Source organism: Mesoplodon densirostris, chromosome 2 (genome assembly GCF_025265405.1).
Source record: "Mesoplodon densirostris isolate mMesDen1 chromosome 2, mMesDen1 primary haplotype, whole genome shotgun sequence".
Taxonomy (NCBI): Eukaryota; Metazoa; Chordata; class Mammalia; order Artiodactyla; family Ziphiidae; genus Mesoplodon; species Mesoplodon densirostris.
Window position 1 is genome coordinate 154,928,648 of NC_082662.1, and position 14,390 is coordinate 154,943,037.

Here is a 14,390-nt window from a genome sequence, read left to right on the forward strand (position 1 = left end):
TACCAAAACTGTCGTCTTTTTAAGAAGACATTTTACATTTAGAATAACTACTTAAGACATTTAAACTGTAGATAACATTTAACTATAAGCAAGAATAAAAAATAGTCCTACAATAATCTTTTATTTCTTCTCAACAACTAAATAAACACAAATGCCTTCTTTGCTTTTATGCCTAACTGCCTCTCCTTTAGTCCAGTTCCACAACATCAAAAGTAGGGGTGAACAAACAAAATCAGTAATGGCAAACACTCACAGCAAGGGCCATTGTATTAGGGATTATCAATGACAGGAAATTTGTACAACGAGATACCTGGTTAAAAGAGTAACCTACTAGAGAATGGACTTGAGGATACAGGGAGGGGGAAGGGCAAGCTGCGACAAAGCGAGAGAGTGGCGTGGACACACATACACCACCAAACACAAAATAGACAGCTAGTGGGAAGCAGCCGCACAGCACAGGGAGATCAGCTCGGTGCCCTGCGACCACCTAGAGGGGTGGGATAGGGAGGGTGGGAGGGAGGGAGATGCAAGAGGGAAGAGACGGGAACATGTGTATATGTATAACTGATTCACTCTGTTACAAAGCAGAAACCAACACACCATTGTAAAGCAATTATACTCCAATAAAGATGTTTAAAAAAAGACTCAATAAATGAAAGCTATTACTATTTAAAAAAAAAAAAGAGTAAAGGTAGAATGTGCTTTTTAAGAAAACGGCCAGTAATCACTCATCTGAAAAAATGCAAATAGCTGCCAGGTAAAATTGGCAGAATTTGAACTTAAACCAAACTTCTGGTGTGTAACAAACTAGCATTAAGAAATGCACACAGGATGTAAACCAAAGTAGTGGTTATCTCCAGATGGCAACATTACAGGGAATTTAAATTTTCTTCCTGTTTTAATATGCACTTTTTTGGGGTGTGTTTTTAGATTGCACACAAGTAGTACCAAGTGGCTAGAAAGAACACAGACCAACGATACGAAAGTAAAACCACAGGGTCTTTTTCTATCAGAAAGGACCTCAAGGATTATCTAACTTAGGTACATTATCTATTGATGTATCTGGGATATAATGGCACTGATTTAAAAGACTAGAAATTCCAAGAATACTTCCTGGATGATAAAAATAATCTATTTTCAGGATTGTTTACACTCCCTAAGTATGCAAAAATGAACACATTTAAATGTAAATTCATTCATATACATTATTAAAAAGTAGGAAAAACAAATTTAAAGGGAGTTTACACAACCTTGTAATTAAAGTGTAAGTTCATTGTTGAATGACCGGAGCAAATCAGATCTTTACAGACTTTGTCTGAAAGCAGGAGGCTGGCCTGCAAGGGGCCTTTAGGGAGTAGGCTGGGTGCCTAGGCAGGTAGCTCTCTTTGCTTTGCTGTCTGCATTCTTCAATAAATCCAGTCCTTTTACATGAATGGGTGTGATTCAACCTAGTTTCCCCATGAAATAATGTAATGAAAGATTTCTATTGACGAGGGATTACACTTTATGCAAAATTTCTCAGTGACATTCAGATTAATTCCAGTGTCCACAATTTAAGCAATTTCCAATACACATTTACAACCCAAAATCCAATGACCTGGTATTTTCATGATAGTTAGGAAAAGTGTTCCAGCGAAAAATAAAGTTTAGATTTGCTCCACTATGTACATCTGAATATATCCAGAGGAGTAAAACGCAAAGCCAACCAAAAGACAAATGCTGTAAAATATTGTTTTGTTGTAAGATAATCAAATTCTTCCCAGAATAATGTGTAACTAATTTCACATACTTATTTGTAACCAATTTAACTTTTCCAAATTCTCATTTGCAAATGAGAGGCTCATACAGTTAAAACTGATGATACAAACCATTGTTTTAGAAGGATCAAAATTTACACTAGTCAAACCTGATTCCATAAGATTGATTTTAACATGTTCTTTCAACTTTATTAAAATCATCAATACCCCAGACGCATTTACCATTTTTAAAAAATCAATTTAATGCTATCAAAAGGTGATGTTCACTTTAATCCTGTTTGCATTCACGCCACTGCCTTGAGCCTTCATTCCAGGCCACATAAATAAAGAGGACGACCACTGCAACAATAGCAGCATAAAAATAGCTGTCCCTATTGGACATCCCAAAGGCGCCTTCAAAAACATAAGATTTAGTCGTGAAATATAACCCAATAGGTACAGTGATCATTAAAGCTGTGAAGAGTCTTCAGAGTGGATGCTAATGAACTTTCATTTCTGAAGTCGCACGGCTGCAGCGCGTTCAGAGCCGCTTTATCAAAACGCTCCATGGCGTCGCCACGCCCGCAGCAGGCGCTCTGTATTTTCATTTTTGAAATTAAGTTACTTAGAGTAACATGTAATGGTTTTTAAAATTTCTCAACTTTAATTTCTAATATGGTAAGCACTGATAGATTTAAACTACATGAACAAAAACTCTTTGAGGTCCTCAGTAATTTTGAAGACTTATTGTAAAGGGGTCCTGAGGCTAAAACGGTGAAGAACTGTTGTCCTAGGCCATAGCAAGCGTTTGGGACTTTATTCTTAGAGCAATAGGAAGTCATTGAAGGGCATTAAACCAAAGTAATGACATGATCTAATTTAACTTTTGAAAAGGCTACTCTCACTGCTGTCTGAAGAATAGATTGGAGTAGGCTGACAGTGGGAGAGGGGAGGAGGGGGACAAATATGAAGTCACTGCGTCAGTCCAGGTAAGAAATGATGGAGGTTTGTACTGAGAGGGTGTGTGCGTTTCCTAGAACTGGCATAACAAAGTGCCACAAACTGGGTGGCCTAAAACAACAGAAATGTATTGTCAGTAGTCACTGTCCCTCTGAAACCTATAGGGGAGAATCCTTCCTTGCCGCTTGGAGCTTCTAGTGTTTGCCGACAATTCTTGGCATTCCTTGGCTTATGGATGCATCCCTCTAATCTATTTCCAAATAAGGTCATATTTCTGAGGCGCTGGGAGTTAGGATTTCAACGTCTTTTGGGGGAACACAGTTCATAACAGGTGGTAGCAATGGGGATGAAGAGAAGTGAAGACATATCTGTATTTTAGAAGTAGAACCAATAGGACTGCTTATGGAATAGATGCAGACGATGAAACAGAGAAATCAAGGATGGAACTCACATTTCTGAGTTGAGAAGCTAGATAAATAGTAGAGCCAAATGACATGAACACTTGGGGATGGGACCATGTTCCTTGGGGGATAAATTCCCAGAAGTGAAATTGCCAGGCCCCCATTTTCTTAAGTATCTTCATGCATTTATTCTTCTAGATAAATTAGCTTTATTAGTATTGTTTAATATTATTTAGGTTTATTCTGTCAGATCCTCCTGATTTAAACAGATGTAGTAAAATATAATATTGTAGACCAATTCAAAGAACTTAGGCAAAAAGAAAAATAGTAAGAACATTTGCCATGGAAGAACTTCTCATAATTAAAGTGGTAAAGTCCAGTGAGATCCCAAAGTATTTCAAATTAAACTTCTAGATAGGAAATCTGGCTATATGAGTTTAATAACCATGTTATGAGATTAATTACAACTTCCCCTGCTGGATGAAAAGCTGGCCTTAGGTAAAAATGTCTTAAGTTCCCTGGTAACATGATGAGGTTAAGGATGTCACTTATATTACTAAGCAACATTACTTAAGATAAAACTGACCTCCTGATTGGTAAGTTGTATCTGGAATGGAAGGAACTGCAAAGGAATGATAAATTCCTAACGGTGACACTGCACTTTGGACTGTCCTGAGTTTCTTATAATGGGGATATCCGTTGTGTGACCCTAGAAGCTACTGTTAGAAGATACAATGGCTCCTATAAAGCAGCAGGTTCTCCAAACCAAGATGGACCCACATCTAACAATATGGATCTCCTCACCCATGGGCTTTATCTCCTAGAGAGAAGATAGCATGTGGATGGCTGGACAAGCTGTCACATGAATTACTGCAAGAACTCCAGTCTGACACTGCCCTGATGGCAAGTTCTGAATGGTTTCTGTCTGAAATCCTTCTGAGTAAACTGATGCCAAGTGTGTTCAGTAGTAGTCTTATGTGTCTGAATGATTACATGAACCTAAGAAGACCACCTTGTGGGCATAGCACATACATTATCCATCCTTTAGTTTCAGCTGCTCACTTATACTGTGCCTACTTTACTCCAATTCCTCTCTCTCTCTAGCAATTTTAATAACATGTTGAAGTCAATGAAGTCATCTTAGCTTCAGTTCCTAAAGCAAACTTGTCCGTTTTTTTTTTTTTAATATTTATTTGTCCACACTGTGTCTTAGTTGTGGCACACAGGATCTTTGTTGCCACGTGCAGGATCTTTAGTTGCTGCATGTGGAATCTTTTAGTTGTGGCATAGCGGGATCTAGTTCCTTGACCAGGGATCGAACCCAGGCCCCCTGCACTGGGAGCATGGAGTCTTAACCTCTGGGCCACCAGGGAAATCCCGGCAAACTTGTTCTTGAGAACATTTGTGTAGATGTGAATCTGCTTTGTTGCCTTAGAAGGAATGAGTAATCAATAAGTGCTGCCTTTGGTTGTTTTCCTTCCGGTTATTTTCTTATCGTGTTTCCCTGTTTTGTGGTGTATTAGATAGGTGTCCAGAGACAGAAAGAGAGCAGGTGAAACAGTGACATATAACTTAACCAGAGCCTCATTACTCAGCCTCCTCAAGTCTCTAGAAAGTGATCAAACTCTGCACAGTGGGAGCCCCTTCTGGTGGAGAAGCAAGAATGCCAAGTGTGCAGCGGAACAGCTCCAGGTTGCTCCCCTTCTCAGCCAAAGCAGTACCACCTTCATATTTGCCTCAATTACTTGTCACTCCAGATTCCAATGAATAAAAGCTTCTGTAGTGTAAAAAATATACATACACTGAAAATCACTGATGGAGAATATAGCCCAAAACCAAGATAAAATACACAGATCTGTGATAAAATACAGCAGATCATGTTGTGAGACCATCACAGACCATGGCTCAGAGACTATTCCTAATTTTAGACACAACTTGAGAAACTCACTTGTCTGATTTCCAGCCCTCAGCAGAAGTAGAAAATATCAGGAGTCTAGGTGCACTGACAGTAATAAAGGATATTGGATAATCCGATGACTAAGGAAAATCTTTAAATAAATAAATAAAACTCAGTAATAAGCAAAAGTAGTCTGGGTCCATTTAGTGGAAGACCAAAAAGCTTTATATAACTTGATGCCCTGTGAAGGCATCATTCATAGCGTAGCATGTACCATAAATGTTTTTGTTCACTCATATGCCCAGACATTTACTTGGTGCAAGACATTGAGAGACATCATCGGTTTATGATGATAACTCTGAATCATCAAGAAGAGGTTAAATCATCTCCCATCTTCTCCATGTAGAGTGAAAAGGAGAAGTAAGATGCCTTGGAAAGTTATAAGGGTGGTGTTTTTAATGTTCGCATGCTCAAAGAGTAATGTTCCAATTATTTTTAAAAACTGCTGACAGGTTTTTCACTCTCTAAAGGTGCAAGTTAAATGAAGTGTTCCTATACCTACTTTTTTCTTTTTTGAGAAAGGATTATGCCTGTAACCAACTGAAGGCTTAACTCATGCATCAGAAAAATTCTTAGAAAAATAATCGTAAAATACATTTGCAAACATCTAAATTGTCAGATTAGTTTAATCATATTCTAATATAGAGTCACAGATCTCACATATTAGGAGAGGCAATACATTCCAAGCTTAGAAATATTAAAAATTATCTAAAATTATATTACTAACTCAGAATTTTTATCACTACTTCTAATTCCTCACAACCTATTTTGAGTGCCTCCCTTATCATATATTCATTTGAAATAATACTAAAATAGAATTTATATTCTAAATATCAAATTACTGGAGAAGAACAAAATCTCATTAGTCACATTGGAAAATCTATCCCTTCTATGCAGCTCTATTATTACTCTTTTTTTTTTTTTTTTTTTTCTTTTGCGGTACAGGGGCCTCTCACTGTTGTGGCCTCTCCCGCTGTGGAGCACAGGCTCCGGACGCGCAGGCCCAGCGGCCATGGCTCACGGGCCCAGTCGCTCCACGGCACGTGGGATCCCCCCAGACCGGGGCACAAACCCGTGTCCCCTGCATCGGCAGGCGGACTCTCAACCACTGTGCCACCAGGGAAGCCCTATTATTACTCTTTTAATGGTTCATGCTGCATACTGTATCTTTAGAAGTAACATTGGTAGAGATGGTAGATCAGATCTGAATTAGAGTATCAATGTCACTATGCTCACAGAAAAGAAAAGGAAACCCAGTGACACTCAGGAGAATTTTCTGCTCACAGAGAACATGTAGGAAGCATGTTATTTCCATGACTAAAATATATGTGTGTGTGTGTATGGATAGATAGACAGATAGATCTAGACTTGGAAATGAGGCTCTTGATTCAGCTTGATAAAATGCATTTAACAGTAGAAAAAAACTAGGACTTGGCTGATACAGAGTTTTATGCACAGAAAACAGCAATATTATCAGTGACTTAATAAGTTAATATTTTTATCAATACTTCATTTGGCAGAATTTTTAAAAATACTTCAAATTAATATTGTTAAAATGGCCATACTACCCAAAGCAATCTACAGATTTAATGCAATTCTTATCAAATTACCCATGACATTTTTCACAGATCTAGAAAAAATAATCCTAAAATTCATATGGAACCATAAAAGACCCAGAATTGCCAAAGCCATCTTGAAGAAAAAGAACCAAGTAGGAAACATAACACTCCCAAACATCAGACAATATTGCAAAGCTATAGTAATCAGAACAGCATGGTATTGGCATAGAAACAGACATATGTATCAACGGAACAGAATAGAGAGCCCAGAAATAAACCCACACACCTATGGTCAATTAATCTTCGACAAAGGAGTCAAGAATATACAATGGGGAAAAGTCTCTTCAGCAAGTGGTGTTGGGAAAGTTGGACAGCCACATGTAAATCAATGAAGTTAGAACACACCCTCACACCATACACAAAAATAAACTCAAAGTGGCTTAAGGACTTTAACATAAGACATGACACCATAAAACTACTAGAAGAGATCATAGGCAAAACATTCTCTGACATAAAACTGTACCAAGGTTTTCTTAGGTCAGTCTCCCAAGGCAGTAGAAATAAAAACAAAAATTAACAAATGGGACATAATTAAACTTAAAAGCTTCTGCACAGCAAAGGAAACCATAAACAAAATGAAAAGACAATACAGAATGGGAGAAAATATTTGCAAATTATGCAACTGACAAGAGCTTAATTTCCAAAATATACGAACAGCTCATATAGCTCAACAACAACAAAAGAACAACAACCCAATTGAAAAATGGGCAGAAGACCTAAACAGACATTTCTCCAAAGAATAAATACAGATGTCCAATAGGCACATGAAAATATGCTCAACATTGCTAATTATTAGAGAAATTCAAATCACAGCTACAAGGAGGTACCACCTCACACCAGTCAGAATGGGCATCATTAAGAAGTCTACAAATAACAAATGCTGGAGAGGGTGTGGAGAAAAGGGAACCCTCCTGCACTGTTGGTGGGGATGTAAGTTGGCACAGCCACTGTGAAAAACAGTATGGTCGTTCCTCAGAAAACTAAAAATAGAATTACCATATGATCCATCAATCCCAGTCCTGGGCACATATCCAGGCAAAACTATAATTCAAAAAGATACATGCACCCCAATGTTCACAGCAGCACTGTTCACAGTAGCCAAGACATGGAAACAATCTAAGTGTGCATCTACAGATGAATGGATACAGAAGATGTGGTGCATATATACAATGGAATACAGCTCATCCATAAAAAAGAATGAAATAATGCCATTTACAGCAACATGGATGCAACTAGAGATTATCATATTAAGTAAGTCAGAAAGAGAAAGACAAATACCATATGATATCACTTATGTATGGAATCTGAAATATGACATAAATAAACCTATCTATGAAACAGAAACAGAATCATGGACATAGAGAACAGACCAGTGGTTGCCAATGGGGAGGGGGTTGGGGGAAGGATGGAGTGGGAGGTTGGGGTTAGCAGATGTAAGCTTTTATATATAGAGTGGGTGGACAACAGAGTCCTATTGTATAGCGGAGAACCCTATGATAAACCATAATGGAAAATAATATTTTTTTAAATGTGTGTATACATATATATATGTAAAACTGAATCACTTTGCTGTATAGCAGAAATTAATACAACATTGTAAATCAACTATACTTCAATTTAAAAATAACAGTAAATAAAATTTAAATGTATATGTACATACTTATATTTGATAGCATGCCCAATCTGGAGAGAGAAGAAAACTTAGCCCTTAAAGAAAATAATTATTAAGAAACGAAACTGAGCTATTTGTAATGAGGTGGATAGACCTAGAGTCTGTCATACAGAGTGAAGTAAGTCAGAAAGAGAAAGACAAATACCGTATGCTAACACATATATATGGAATTTAAGGAAAAAAATGTCTTGAAGAACCTAGGGGTAAAACAGGAATAAAGACACAGACCTACTTGAGAATGGACTTGAGGATATGGGGAGGGGGAAGGGTAAGCTGTGACAAAGCGAAAGAGAGGCATGGACATATATACAGTACCAAACGTAAGGTAGATAGCTAGTGGGAAGCAGCCGCAGAGCACAGGGAGATCAGCTCGGTGCTTTGTGACCGCCTGGAGGGGTGGGATAGGGAGGGTGGGAGGGAGGGAGACGCAAGAGGGAAGGGATGTGGGAACAGATGTATATGTATGACTGATTCGCTTTGTTACAAAGCAGAAACTAATAAAAAGAAGAAAATAATTATTAATAAAATGGAGATAATGATCGAAAATAAGAAAGTAAGAAAGGATTAGTGTAGAATACATGTGGGGGAAGAAATAATCTGTATAAATTCAATAGAGACCAACTTGTGCTCTTCACATAGGAGAAAAAGGAATCTGAAAGTCAAACTGAAAGTAATAGTGATTTTTCACTGAGTTAACTGTAAACTGAGTCTCCTGTTCATGACTGTTTGGGCCCTTGTAGGATTATTACGTCTGGCATTATGCTCTACACTGTAGGACATATGTAGGGACTTCTTTTTTAAGTTCAGATAAAAAAGGTCAGTCAAGAGATTAAAGAATAAACCAATAAGGAAAGATTAAAGTAATATATTCTCTCATTTCATGAACATTTATTGAGCACACATGTTATGCAAGACACTGTGATGGGCACTGGATGAAAGACATAGTACTTGGATACAAGAAGTTTACAGTCTTAACGGAAGAGACAGATAAGTACATATAGTGTAAGCTATGCTGCAGTGGTAGGAAAGAGGGGCCCCTAACCCCACCTAAGGAGTTGAGGTTTCCTAAAGAGGATGAACTGAATCTTAAAGACTGAGGGGATTTCCTTTTCTTACAAGATTCCAGACTAAATAATCTGAAGATTCTCCCACTACAAAATACCCAGAAACACAGAATTAAATCCCTTTAAATGCATAGCAGAGCTTACAAAAATGCAGGGTAGTTCTCTGAGGGCCAAAACAAACACAGCTAAGAAACAAACTACGATATTAGGCCTTAAATTTTTAATAAGCCCAAAGCTTTAAAAAGAAAATGGTAAGTTTAAACCAACACTTGGCTGCCGTGAAAGGAAGGATTGGCCATTCTCAGTACCCATGAGGTAGAGATCTCTAAAAACAGCAACCACCATCAGGAAGAAGTAGACTTTAAAACTCTGCCGACCAACACAGAGTTGACGTGGAGAGTTTTTCTTGGCCTGTACTCCAATCCCAGGAGTGGGAGGTGGGATTGAGAGAGGTTTGCCCTTTTTAAATTTACACTATTGGATTACCACACATACCACACCTTACCCAATCACCTTTCCTCATGTTCCCCATGCTCCCCACACATGCTACACCTCAGACAGCCCTGCTACGTTATTCTTTATCCCATAAATACGCTAGCCCCTTGTCTTCCAGGAGCCAAATTTGAGATTTGTTCTCCTGTCTTCTCCTTGGCTACCTTGTGAATAAGCACTGTCTTCGCTGCAAACCTTGGGTGTTTCAGCATTTTGGCTTGCTGTGTTTCTGACAAAGGGAACCTGGCTTGGATAAATCTCCCAGCAGAGAGAAATCCAAGACACCAGTCAGATTTTTACAACACTTGTCTATGCCATGTGGCTGACAGTGTCTTGGTGCTCCAGCCAGGTGTCAGGCATGAGCCTCTGAGGTGGGAGAGCCGAAATCAGGACATTGGACCACCAGAGACCTCCTGGCCCCACATAATATGAATCGGCGACAGCTCTCCCACAGATCTCTGCCTCAACGCTAAGACCCAGCTCCACTCAAAAACCAGCAAGCTGCAGTGCTGACACCCCAAAACACACCACTGGACACGGTCTGGCCCACCAGAAAGACAAGATCCAGCCTCATCCACCAGAACACAGGTACCAGTCCCCTCCACCAGGAAGCCTACACAACCCACTGAGCCAACCTTACCCACAGGGGGCAGACACCAAAAACAACGGGAACTACGAACCTGCTGCCAGCGAAAAGGAGACCCCAAACACAGTAAGTTAAGCAAAATGGCAAGACAGAGAAATAGGCAGGAGATGAAGAAGCAAGGTAAAAACCCACCACACCAAACAAATGAAGAGGAAATAGGCAGCCTACCTGAAAAAGAATTCAGAGTAATGATAGTATAGATGATCCAAAATCTTGGAAATAGAATGGAGAAAATACAAGAAACATTTAACAAGGATACAGAAGAACTGAAGAGCAAACAAACAATGATGAACAACACAATAAATGAAATTAAAAATTCTCTAGAAGGAATCAATAGCAGAATAACTGAGGCAGAAGAACAGATAAGTGACCTGGAATATAAAATAGTGGAAATAACTACCACAGAGCAGAATAAAGAAAAAAGAATGGAAAGAATTGAGGACAGTCACTGAGAACTCTGGGACAACAGTAAACAAACCAACATTCGAATTATAGGGGTCCCAGGAGAAGAAGAGGAAAAGAAAGGGAATGAGAAAATATTTGAAGAGATTATAGTTGAAAACTTCCCTAATATGGGAAAGGAAATAGTCAGTCAAGTCCAGGAAGCTCAGAGAGTCCCATAAAGGATAAATCCAAGGAGAAATATGCCAGACACATATTAATCAAACTATCAAAAATTAAATACAAAGAACAAATATAAAAAGCAACAACGGAAAAGCAACAAATAACGTACAAGTTAACAGCTGATCTTTCAACAGAAACTCTGCAACCCAGAAGGGACTGGCAGACATATTTAAAGTGATGAAAGAGAAAAACCTACAACCAAGATTACTCTACCCAGCAAGGATCAATGCTCCAACCATAAGACCTAGACTGGCTGAATGGATACAAAAACAAGATCTGTATATATGCTATCTACAAGAGACCCACTTCAGACCTAGAGACACATACAGACTAAAAGTGAGGGGATGGGGCTTCCCTGGCGGCGCAGTGGTTGAGAGTCTGCCTGCCAATGCAGGGGACACGGGTTTGTGCCCCAGTCGGGAAGATCCCACATGCTGCGGAGCGGCTGGGCCCATGAGCCATGGCTGCTGGGCCTGCACATCTGGAGCCTGTGCTCCGCAACGGGAGAGGCCACAAGAGTGAGAGGCCCACGTACTGCAAAAATAAAAATAAAATAAAAATAAAAGTGAGGGGATGGGAAAAGATATTCCATGCAAATGGAAATCAAACTAAAGCTGGGGTAGCAATTTCTCATATCAGAAAAAAATAGGCTTTAAAATAAAGACTATTACAGGAGACAAAGAAGGACACTACATAATGATCAAGGGATCAATCCAAGAAGAACATATAACAATGTAAATATTTATGCACCCAACATAGGAGCACCTCAATACATAAGGCAAATGCTGACAGCCATAAAAGGGGAAATCAAGAGGAACACAATAATAGCAGGGGATTTTAACACCCCACTTTCACCAATGGACAGATCAACCAAAATGAAAATAAATAAGCACAAGCTTTAAATGATACATTAAACAAGATGGACTTAATTGATATTTATAGGACATTCCATCCAAGAACAACGGGATACACTTTCTCCTCAAGTGCTCATGGAACATTCTCCAGGATAGATCACATCTTGGGTCACAAATCAAGCCTTGGTAAATTTAAGAAAATTGAAAACGTATCAAGTACCTTTTCCAACCACAACACTATGAGACTAGATATCAATTACAGGAAAAAAAACTGTAAAAAATACAAACACATGGAGGCTAAACAATATGCTACTAAATAACCAAGAGATCACCGAGGAAATCAAAAAATACCTAGAAACAAATGACAATGAAAACACGATGGCCCCAAACCTATGGGATACAGGAAAAGCAGTTCTAAGAGGGAAGTTTGTAGCAATACAATCCTACCTCAAGAAACAAGAAAAATCTCAAATAAACAACCTAACCTTACACCTAAAGCAATTAGAGAAGAACCAAAAAACCCCAAAGTTAGCAGAAGGAAAGAAATCATGAAGATCAGATCAGAAATAAATGAAAAAGAAATGAAGGAAACAGTAGCAAAGATCAATAAAACTAAAACCTGGTTCTTTGAGAAGATAAAGTTGATAAACCATTAGCCAGATGCATCAAGAAAAAAGGGAGAAGACTCAAATCAATAGAATTAGAAGTGAAAAAGGAGAAGTAACCACTGACACTGCAGAAATACAAAGAATCATGAGAGATTACTACAAGCAACTCTATGCCAATAAAATGGACAACCTGGAAGAAGTGGACAGATTCTTAAAAAGCACAACCTTCCGAGACTGAACCAGGAAGAAAAAGAAAACATAAACAGACCAATCACAAGCACTGAAATTGAAATTGTGATTAAAAATCTTCCAACATACAAATGCCCAGGACCAGATGGATTCACAGGTGAATTCTATCAAACATTTAAGGAAGAGCTAACACCTATCCTTCTCAAACTCTTCCAAAATATAGCAGAGGGAGGAACACTCCCAAATTCCTTCTAACAGGCCACCATCATGCTGATACCAAAACCAGACGAGATGTTACAAAAAAAGAAAACTACAGGCCAGTATCACTGAGGAACACAGATGCAAAAATCCCCAACAGACTACTAGCAAACAGGATCCAGCAGAACATTAAAAGGATCATACACCACGATCAAGTGGGGTTTATCCCAGGAATGCAAGGATTCTTCAATATATGTAAGTCAATCAATGTGATACACCGTATTAACAAATTGAAGGATAGAAAGCATATAATAATCTCAATCGATGCAGAAAAAGCTTTCAACAAATTTCAGCACCCATTTATCATTAAAAACTCTCCAGAAAGTAGGCATAGAGGAAACTTACCTCACCATAATAAAGGTCACATATGACAAACGCACAGCCAACATCGTTCTCAGTGGTGAAACACTGAAACGATTTCCACTAAGATCAGGAACAAGACAAGGTTGCCCACTCTAACCACTATTATTCGGCATAGTTTTGGAAGTTTTAGCTACAGCAATCAGAGAAGAAAAAGAAATAAAAGGAATCCGAATCAGAAAAGCAGAAGTAAAACTGTCACTGTTTGCAGATGACATGATACTATACATAGAGAATCCTAAAGATGCTATCAGAAAACTACTAGAGCTAATCAATGAATTTGGTAAAGTAGCAGGATACAAAATTAATGCACAGAAACCTCTTGCATTCCTATACACTAATGATGAAAAATCTGAAAGAGAAAATAAGGAAACACTCCCATTTACCACTGCAACAAAGATAATAAAATACCTAGGAATAAACCTACTTAAGGAGACAAAAGACCTGTATGCAGAAAACTATAAGGCACTGTTGAAAGAAATTAAAGATGATACCAACAGATGGAGAGATATACCATGTTCTTGGACTGGAAGAATCAACATTGTGAAAATGACTATACTACCCAAAGCAATCTACAGATTCAGTGCAGTCCCTTTTAAACTACCAATGGCATTTTTCACAGAACTAGAACAAGAAATGTCACAATTTGTACTGAAACACTAAAGACCCAGAATAGCCAGAGCAATCTTGAGAAAGAAAAAAGGAGCTGGAGGAATCAGGCTCCCTGACTTCAGACTATACTACAAAGCTACAGTAATCAAGACAGTATGTTACTGGCACAAAAACAAACACAGATCAATGGAACAGGATAGACAGCCCAGAGATAAACCCATGCACATATGGTCACCTTATCTTTGAAAAAGGAGGCAAGAATATACAGTGGAGAAAAGACAGCCTCTTCAATAAGTGGTGCTGGGAAAACTGGACAGCTACATGTAAAAGAATGAAAT

General features: G+C 38.5%; 1 protein-coding gene and 1 pseudogene across 3 annotated transcripts in view; one reads left to right on the forward strand and one right to left on the reverse strand.

Annotated features, from left to right (window-relative positions):
* ACBD6 (acyl-CoA binding domain containing 6) overlaps window positions 1–14,390 on the forward strand; it is a 227,421-nt gene that overhangs the window by 175,251 nt on the left and 37,780 nt on the right. Inside the window, exon 8 of one of the 3 annotated variants that reach the window (XR_009531216.1) lies at window positions 4,621–4,684. The exons of the other annotated variants lie outside the window; for them this stretch is intronic. The gene's annotated coding sequence lies outside the window, so the exon portion shown is untranslated. Of the gene's footprint in view, window positions 1–4,620; window positions 4,685–14,390 lie in introns of those variants that run through there. 3 annotated transcript variants of the gene reach the window in all.
* Window positions 2,026–2,305, reverse strand: LOC132483257 (vacuolar ATPase assembly integral membrane protein VMA21-like; annotated as a pseudogene).